Source organism: Chlorocebus sabaeus, unplaced genomic scaffold (genome assembly GCF_047675955.1).
Source record: "Chlorocebus sabaeus isolate Y175 unplaced genomic scaffold, mChlSab1.0.hap1 unalloc_scaffold_1116, whole genome shotgun sequence".
NCBI lineage: Eukaryota > Metazoa > Chordata > Mammalia > Primates > Cercopithecidae > Chlorocebus > Chlorocebus sabaeus.
The window spans coordinates 1-10,000 of NW_027326876.1; positions in this window are offsets into that span (position 1 = coordinate 1).

A 10,000-nucleotide genomic window follows, 5' to 3' on the forward strand; every position below is an offset into this window, starting at 1 on the left:
GTATCCTGTCAAGAGACCCGAGGGTGACTCGTTGCGTTAAACACCTTGATTGGCTTTGTGAGTTTGTTTCTGAGATGCGGTCTCGCTCTGTCCCCCCGACTGGAGTGCAGTGGCATGATCTCAGCTCACTGCAACCTCTGCCTCCCGGGTCCCAGCGATTCTCCTGCCTTCAGCGGCACCATGCCCGGCTCCTCTTTTAATTTGTAGTAGACACGGGGTTTCGCCCTGTTTCACTGCCTTTCACTGTAGAGTCTCGATAAGAGCCACACCTCGTTCTGTGCCACAGAATGACTTCTTTATCATGCCGACTCTGGAAAGCCCGGCCCCTTGTGATCCATTTCAAACCGAGAGTCACCTCATGTTTGGAAAGCGGATCCGCTCCCAAGTTCGGTGGAGGGATGTGACATATGTAGGACGAGGGACTCTCTTTCTTCTGAGTCGGTCTGCACGGTGGGGCCTAGGGCTGGAGCTCTCTCTGTGCGGACCGCTGGCTCCCTCTGCCTGGGGTTCCATCGGCCCCACCCTAGAACGAGGGCCTTGGCAGACTCTGGCCCTTCCTGGCCCTTAAGTCGCTGTCAGAAACCCCATCTCGCGCTCGGATGTCCTGAATGACTGTGGCTTGCGCCTCTCTGGAAACATTTGAAATCTATCCTCTACGCGTGGCCACCTAAAACCACAGGAGCTTGGGACACACGGCCGCCATCCACCTCACTGGTTTTGGGAGAGAATGCTGAAAGTCTCTTGCCGACTCTCTCTCTCTTGACTTGAGTTCTTCACGGGCGTCTGGTTAAGACGCAGTGAGACCAGATGTGTGAACTCAGGCCGGGTGCTGGTGGCTCACGCCTGTAACCCCAACACTTTGGGAGGCCGAGGCCATCCATAGGATCCCTTAGAGGAATCCCCTAACCCCGGGGAAGTTGAGGCTGCAGTGAGCCATAATGGTGTCAGTGCACTCCAGCCTGGGCGAAAGACAGAGCGAGACCCTGTCACAGACAGACAGACAGACAGACAGACAGACAGACACGCAGGCAGGCAGGCAGGCAGGCAGGCAGGTAGACAGCAGCTGTATTATGTTCTTCTCAGGGTGGGAAGCAAAAATAACAGCAGACAGCACTTAACGTTTCTGTTGTTGTTCTTGTTTTGGACGGAGTTTTCACTCTTGTTGCCCACGCTGGAGTGCAATGGCCACCATCTCGAGGGATCCGCCTGCCCTCGGCCTCCCAAAGTGCGGGGATGACAGGCGTGAGCGTACCGCACCCGGCTCCCCCCCCCCCCCCCCCATCCGCCCCCCAACCACCACCGCTTGTCTTCCGGACAGTTTTACGGCACAGTGTTTGGTTGGCCTGCTTACATTCATTCTACATAGAAATTTAGGATGTCAGCTTCTGGCCTCATGGACTCCGAGCTGAGGAGTCCCCTGGTCTGTCTATCACAGGACCGTACACGTAAGGAGTAGAAAAACCGCAACGTTCAAAATCAGTAATTTTGTGATACAGAAATACACGGATTCACCCAAAACACGGAAACTTTTACAAATTGTCTTTGTTAGTCCTGATGTCTGTGTCAGTGATTCTTTTTTTGGACCTTGACCGAGAGAATTTCCAGTCGGTCTCTCGTCTCTCGTCTCTCGTCTCCGGACGGACAGAAGTTCCAGATGATCCGATGGGTGGGGGGGGTCTTAGGCTGTGTGCCCCCAGGGGCCCTGGTCGATGAGTTGTGGGGATCGCCTGGGAGGGCGCGGTGACCCACTGTGCTGTGGGGGCCTCCATCCTTCCGCCTCCCGCCTCCCCCTCCAGGCGATCCCAATTCATTCCAGGCTGACAGTCTCATTGGCAGACGTCGGGCATCACCTAGCGGCCACTGTTACTCTGAAAATGGAGGCCTCAACAGAGGAAGGAAGCTCAGGCCGCCTGCGCACAGCCTGGGGCAACTGTGTCTTCTCCACCGCCCCCGCCCCCACCTCCAAGCTCCCCCCTTCTTGGTTGCCTAGGAAATGGCCACTTTGACGACTGGGCCGGAGTGACCTTTGATCAGGCAGCATAAGTAAGTAAATCAATCAATCAATCAATACATAAATGTAAATACAATACAATTTATGTATTGTATTATGTACAATAAAGTAGTACGGGCGTGGTGGCTCACGCCTGTCCTCCCAGCACTTTGGGAGGCCGAGGCGGGCAGATCACCTGAGGTCGGCAGTTCGAGACCAGCCTGACCCACATGGAGAAACCCCGTCTCTACTGAAAATACCAAATTAGCGGGGCGCAGTGGCACATGCCTGTAATCCCAGCTACTCGGGAAGGGAAACTGAGGCAGGAGAATTGCTTGAACCTGGGAGGCGGAGATCGCAGTGAGGCGAGATGGCGCCATTGCGCTCCAGTCTGAGCAACAGGCGCGAAACTGCGTCTCAAAAAAAAAGCAAAAAACAAAAAAGCAAACCAAAACACAAACAAACTAACAAACACACAAAAAAACACCATTCTCTGTGAAACTGCTTTGTAGTGTGTGTATTCGTCTCACAGAGTTAAACCTTTCTTTTGAATCAGCAGGTTGGAAGGATTTTTTTGTAGAATCTGTCTATGTACATTTAGGAGACCCTTGTGTCGTATGGTGAAAAAATCTTATGTTTTCAGATAAAAACGAGAGAGAAGGTCTTCATGAAACAGCTTTCTGTTGTGTGGATTCCTCATACAGAGTTAAAACTGCCTTTGGATTCAGCAGTTTGGAAGCAGCATGGACATTTGGGAGCCCATTGGGGCCTATTGTGAGAAAGCGAACATCCCCACCCCAGAAATAATAAAGCAGCTCTCTATGATACTGCTTTGTGATGTGTGGATTCATGCCACAGAATTACAACAAATTTTTGATTTAGGAGGTTTGAAGCAGTCTTTCTGTAGAATCCGCGAATATACCTTTGGGAGCCCATTGAGGCCTACTGTGAAAAACCGAATATCCCCAAATGAAAACTAGAAAGAAGCTGTCTCTGAAACTGCTTTGTGGTGTGTGGATTCATCTCACAGAGTGAAACCTTTCTTTTGATATACCAGGTTGGAAGCGCCCCTTTTGTAGAATCTACAAAAGGGCATTTGGGAGCTGTTTGAGGCCTAGGGTGAAAAACAGAAAATCGGTAGATAAAAACTAACAAGAAGCTATCTGCAAAACTGCTTTGCGATGTGTAGATTCCTCTGACAGAGTTACATCTTTCTGTTGATTCAGCAGATTGGAAGCATTTTGGGGTGTGTGTGTGTGTGTGTGTGTGTGTGTGTGTGTGTGTGTGTGTGTTTTGACAGAGTCTCACTCTGTCCCCCAGGCTGGAGTGCAGTGACACCATCTCGGCTCGCTGCAACCTCTGCCTCCCAGTTGAAGGGATTCTCCTGCCTCAGCCTCCCAAGTAGTTGGGGTTACAGGCACCCGCTACCAGGCCCGGCTAATTTTTTGTATTCTTGGTAGAGATGGGGTTTCATCGTTTTGGCCAGGCTGGTCTTGAACTCCTGACCTCAGGTGATCCACCCACCTCTGCCTCCCAAAATGCTGGGATGACAGGCGTGAGCCACTGCACGCGGCCGATTGGAAGCAGTTTTTTGGCAGAATCTTCAAAGGGACATTTGGGAGCCCTTTGTGGCTTATGGTGACACTGAACATCCCCAGATGAAAACGAGAAAAAATGCTACTGGTGAAACTGCTTCTTGACGTGTGGATTCACCTCGAACGGATACATCTGTTGAACCAGGAGGTTGGAAACACGCTTTCTGTAGAATCTGTGAAGGGACATTTGGAAACCCATTGAGGCCTACGTTGAAAAACAGAATATCCACAGATTGAAACAAGAAAGACGCTATCTGTCAAATTGATTCGTGATGCGCAGATTGATCTCTCAGCGATAAACCATTCTTTTGATTCATCATGTTAGAAACACTTTTTTTTGGCAGTCTCTCTGAACGGATTTTTGGGAGCCCCTTTAGGCCTATGGCGAATAACCAAATATTCCCAGATAAAAATGAGAAAGAATGTATTTGAGAAACTGCTTTGCGATGTGTGGACTCATCCTAAAGAGTTACACCTTTCTTTTGATTAGGCGGGTTGGAGACGCTCTCTTTGTAGAGATTCCAAAGGGACGTGTGGGAGCCCTTGAGGCCTATGGTGACAAACTGAATATCCCCAGACAAAGACCAGAGAGAATATTTCATTGAATCTGCTTCGTGATGTCTGGATTTATCTGCCAGCGCAGAACGTATTCTTTGTTTGTTTGTGTGTGTGTGTGTGAGTCAGCAGGTTGGAAATGCTCTTTTTGTTGAGTGTGTGGGAAGACATTTCCAAGCCCATTAATTCCGGTTGTCCAAACCAGATTGTCCCCCCGAGAAAAGCCATGAAGAAGCGAAACGATCTGTGAAACTGCTTTGCGTGACTGGATGCATCTCACAGAGTTAAACCTTTCTTTTGATTCACGTGTTGGAAACACGCTTTCTCTAGAATTTGCCAAGGCATATTTGGGAGCCCATGGAGGCCTATGTTGAAAAATCAAATATCCCCAGAGAAGCAGTAGAAAGAAGCTATCTGTGAATTGGCTTTGTGAGATGTGGATTCATCTCACAGAGTTAAACCCGTGTTTCGGTTCAGCAGGTTGGAAACACTTCTGTGGTAGAATCTGCAAAAGGATATTTGGGACTCCTTTGAGGCCAATGGTGGAAAAGCACATATTTCCTGATAACAGCTAGAAGGAAGCTACCTGAGAAACTGCTTTGTGTGTGGATTCCTCGCACAGAGGTACAACTGTATTTGGACTCAGCGGATTGGAAGCACTCTTTTAGTAGAATCTGTGAAAATAATGTGGGCTGCAATTGAGGCCTAGGGTGAAAAACAGATTATCCCCAGATAAAAACTGAAGAGAGCCTATGTGTGAAACGGTTTTGTAATGTGGGGATTCCTCTCACAAAGTGAAAGCGTTCTTTTGATACGTCGGTTTGGAAATATTCTTCTTAAGGGAATCGGCGAAGGGACTTTGGGAGCCCCTTGAAACCTGTGGAGAAAAACCGACACTCCCCAGAGAAAAACCAGAAATAAACTATCATCGGGACTGATTAGTGATCTGTGGATACATGTTACAGAGTTAAACTTTTCTTTGGATTCAAAATGTTGGAAACACTGTGTTTGCAGAATCTCTGAAGAAAGGACATTGCAAAGACCATTGAGGCCCAAGGGGAGGTCTCTCACTCTCTCTCTCCCTCTCTCTCTCTCTCTCCCTCTCTCTCTCTCTCTCTCTCTCTGTCTGTTTCTCACTGTGTCTCTCTGTCCGTCTCAAAAAATAAGAAAGGATGGATACATGCATACATACATACATACATACATACAATTAAAAATTAGGAAGAAAATAAAATGAATAACTCGGCCCGGCGCGGTGGCTCAAGCCTGTCATCCCAGCGCTTTGGGACGCCGGGGGCGGTGGATCGCTGGATCACGAGGTGGTCAGATCAGCAGGGCCAGTATGGTGAAACCCCGTCCGTCTCCAGTCAAAAGACCAAAAATTAGCCGGGCATGGTCGTGCGCGTCTGTAATCTCAGCTACTCGGGAGGCCGAGCTGAGGCAGGAGAATCGCTTGAACCTGGGAGGCGGAGGTTGCAGTGAGCCGAGATCGCGCCGCTGTACACCAGCCTGGGCGAGAGAGCGAGACAACCTCTCCAAAAAATACTACTACTACTAATAAATTAATACATAAACGAATAAAAATGAAAGTAAAATAAAAAATAAAACTGAAAAGGAAAAGGAAAAGGAAATAATTAAAAAGTGAGTTTCCGGGAAGAGAGGGAAGAAAAAAAAAAGGAAAGAAAAAAGACAACAGTCCCACAGTGACATAAACATATGCCTCTCGCCTTTCGAGGCGTCAGTGATGCTACGAATGATGCGTAATTTTTTTTTTAACTTCCTTTTATGTTATTCTCGTTTATTGTTTGACACGAGCCTCGGAGGCCCTCCCTCCCTCCGTCCCACTCCCTCCTCGTTGCCCAGACAACTTCAGGAGACAGGCCCTGGCTGGGCCAGATTGTTCTTCTCTTTGAGCAGTTGTTTCCCTGTCTTTCTTCGTGTCTTTAACCCGTGTGGACTCTTCTGCTCGGATTTCACAGATGGCAGCTCCACTTCCGGCCTTGTTGTTTAGTGGGGGCTTTCCTGATTCTCCCCGCATGTAGTGAAAGCAGAGAGATTCGCCTCTCCCACTCCCCCCCTCTCTTTCTTTGTTGCTTTCTCGCTTTTTCTTTCTGTCTCTTTCTATCTTTCTGTCACGCTTTCTTGCTGTCTTGTTTTCTTGCTTTCTTGCTTTGCCTTTCTTCCTGTCTGTCTTTCCTCTGTCTTCTTTTTTTCTTTCTTCTCTCGTCTTTCTTTCTGGCTGTTTTTCTCCCTCTCTCTCTCTTTCTTCTTTCTTTCTTTCTCTCTTTCTTTCCTTCTTTCTCTCTTTCTCTTTTTCTCTTTCTTTCTCTCTCTCTTTCTTTGTCTGCCTGCCTTCCTGCCTTCCTTCCTTCCTTCCTTCCTTCCTTCCTTCCTTCCTTCCTTTCTTTCTTTCTTCCTTTCTTCCTTTCTTTCCTTCATTTTCTCTCTCTCTCTCTCTCCCAGCCTCTGAAAGTGCTGGGATCACAGGCGTCAGCCACCGTGCCTGGCCTGTTTGCTCATGTTATTTTATTTTTTATGTATTTATTTTCATCTATTCATTCATGTGTATAAGTACAAATATTTTCTTTCTTTCTTTCTTTTTTTATGTATGTATGTATGTATGTATGTATTTATTTATTTATTCTCTTTTTTTTTTTTTTTTTTTTTTGAGACGGAGTCTCGCTCTGTCGCTCAGGCTGAAGTGCAGTGGCCGGATCTCAACTCACTGCAAGCTCCGCCTCCCGGCTTCACGCCATTCTCCTGCCTCAGCCTCCCAAGTAGCTGGGACTACAGGCACCCGCCACCTCGCCCGGCTAGTTTGTTTTTTGTATTTTTCAGTAGAGACGGGGTTTCACCATGTTAGCCGGGATGGTCTCGATCAAGACAAATATTTTCATCTGTTTTGATGTATTTTTATATCTCATATTTAGCTAAAAATGCAAATATTTATGCTGTTATTTGTCTTTTCTTTCTTTCTCTCCTTTGTGTTTTTCTTCCCTTCTTTCTTTCTCTGTCTCCTTCTCTATGTTTTCCTCCCTCCCTCCCTCCCTGCCTCCCTCCCTTTCTCTCTTGTTCGTTTCTCTTCCGTGCTTTCTTTATTTCTTTTATTCCGTTTCTGTCCTTCTTTTCTGTTTCCTCTGTTTCTTTTTCCCTTCTTTCCTCATTCTTTCTCTCTGTTTCAGGTTTCTTTCCTTTCCATCTCTCCTGTAAAAATGTAACCTTTGAAAAGTGACGTTTCATCATCTTCATTTTCCACGTTGTCTCCCTTTTCTCTCCCTTTTCCTTCCTCCCTCTCTCCCTGCTCCCTTCCCTCCCTCCCTTCCTTTCACCATCTGTCTCTTCTCTCCATTCCCTCCCTCCCTCCCTGCCTCCCTCCCTCCCTCCCTCCCTCCGTCTCTGTCTGGATTCAGGAAGAGCCTACGCAATCTGTGTCTCCCTGTGTCCTCAACGGCCCGCGACCGAGTCCTTGCTTGCTGTTTCTCCCTCCGAGATGCCTCTCCGAACATCCACACGCCGTGGGTTGTCTTCTGACTCTGTCGCGGTCGATGCAGAGACAGGCTTTGGGGACCGTTTCTGTGGGGTTGGGGTAGAGGGGCTGCGTTTTCGGCCTCGGGATAGCGTTTCTCGACTCACGGTTTCGGTTTCGCGGTCGGCGGGCCGGCCTGCCATCCGGATCTGTCTTGGTGACGTTCGCGACGGTTGTCGGACTCCATCTGGCGGCCGCTTTTATATCGTTCCCTTGGCTTCCGGAGCTGCGGTGGCAGCTGCCGAGGGAGGGGACCGTCCCCGCTGTGAGCTAGGCAGAGCTCCGGAAACACCGCGGTCGTCAGCCGGGCTGTCCCGGTCGCGCCAGAGCTCTGGCGCGTCGCTTGTGAGTCAGAGCTCGGGCGTGCAGGCTTATGTGGGGAGAGGTTGTCGCTGCGCTTTCGGGCCTGAGCCGGGTGTGGGGGCTGCCGGGGTTGGTCGACCAGCACGCCGCAGCTCAGCTCCCGAGGCCTGACCCGCGACCCGCGGGGACCCACCGGGCTTGGGGCGGGAGGCTGGGGACACCCTTCCCGGCCCGGTCGCGGGCCCGCGCGCATCCTGGCCGTCTGAGGCAGCGGCCGAATTTTTTTCCCCAAGTCCCCGTGGGGAGCCGGGGACCGTCCTGCCTCGTCCCCCGGGTGCCGGGGAGCGGTCCCCGGGCCCGGCCGCCGCCCCTCTGCCGTGACCTTTTGTTTTCAAGTCCCCGTGGGGAGTCGGAGAGCGCTCCCTGAGCGCGCGTGCGGCCCGAGGGGTCACACTTGGCCGGCCTTCGGTCCCTCGTGTGTCCCGGTCGTACGAGAGGACGGCCGAAAACGCTTCCGAGTCTCGCTCTGGAGACACGGGCCGGCCCCTGCGTGGCACGGGTGGCCGGGAGGACGTCCCTGGCCCGGCGCTGCTCCGGCGTGTGTCCTGGGGTCGACCAGAGGGCCCTGGGTGCTCCGTGTCTGGCTGCGATGGTGGCGATTTTGGGGACAGATGTCCGTGTCGCGGGTTCCCTGGGCCGGCGGCGTGGTCGGTGGCTCGACCTCCTGTCCCCTGGGGAGGTATATCTTTCACTCCGAGCCGGCATTTTGGGCCACCGGGTTATTGCTGACACGCTGTCCTCTGGCGACTTGTCGCTGGAGAGGTCGGGCCTCTGGATGCGTGGTGGGCCTCTGGGCCTCCCGGTGACCCGGCTAGCCGGCCCTGCTCGTGCTGGAGCCGCCTGCTGGGGCCCGTGTGTGCCTGGTCTCTCGTGCGTCTGAGCGTCCCGACTCCCGGTGCCGCCTTGGGTCCGGGTCTCTGACCCACCCGGGGGCGGCGGGGAAGGCGGCGCGGGCTTACCCTGCCGCTGCGCGCTCCCTGCTGTGGGCACCTGGGGCGGCCGTGACAACCCCACTCCCGCTGGCTCCGTGCCGTGCGTGTCAGGCGTTCCTCGTCTCTGCCGGGTTGTCTGCCGCCCCTTTCCCGGAGCTGGGGGTGGTCAGGTTGATCTGCTCGCTGGCCTCCGGGGAGGCTGTGGCTGACTGACTGACTGACCGACCGACCCCGCTCCGGGGTTGCTTTCCCTGATTGATGTGGTGATGTCGTGCTCTCCCGGGCCGGGACCGAGCCGCGGCGGGCGAGGGGCGGCCATTCATGGTGAATGGGACCCGTTCTTCTCGTCCCGCCCGCGGGGGCCCCCTGTCTCTCGTCCCCGCCTGTGAGCGGTGCGTTGGGAGGCGCTGGGGTGCGGAGCCCGGCCTGACCTTGCTGTCCCGCCCCCGCCGTCTGCCTCGTGGCGTTCGGCGGGGGTCGGCGGGGTCCTCTGACGCAGCAGGCACCCCTCGCTTTCGCCTCTTGTGGTTGTCGCCTTGCGGGGCCGCCCCCCTCCGCGGCGGTGGGGGTGCTGTCCCGCCGGCCCGTCGTGCTGCCCTCTCGGGCGTTGCACGAGCGCTGGCTCTGCCTGGGTCTTTGCGGTGCTCCTGGAGCGCTCCGGGTTGTCCCTCAGGTGCCCGAGGCCGAGCGGTGGTGTGTCGCTCCCACCCCCAGCGCCCCCTCCTCCGGTCGCCGCCACGGTGCCGGCGCGTTGGGTCCTGAGGGAGTTCGTTGGGTGTGGGCCGAGGCGGTCGAGTGAGACGCGCCCCTCCCCACGCGGGGAAGGGCGCCGCCTGGTCCGGCGAGCGCACGTCCCGTGCCTCCCCTCTGGCGGGTGAGCGCGGGCCGTGTGAGCGGTCGCGGTGGGCTCGGGCCGGCCACGCGTGCGCCGGCCGGCCGCCGAGGGGCTGCCGTTCTGCCTCCGACGGGTCGTGTGTGGGTTCACTGGAGGTGCTTTACCTCGCAGAAAGGAGGTGGGTGGACGGCGGGGGGGCCTTTG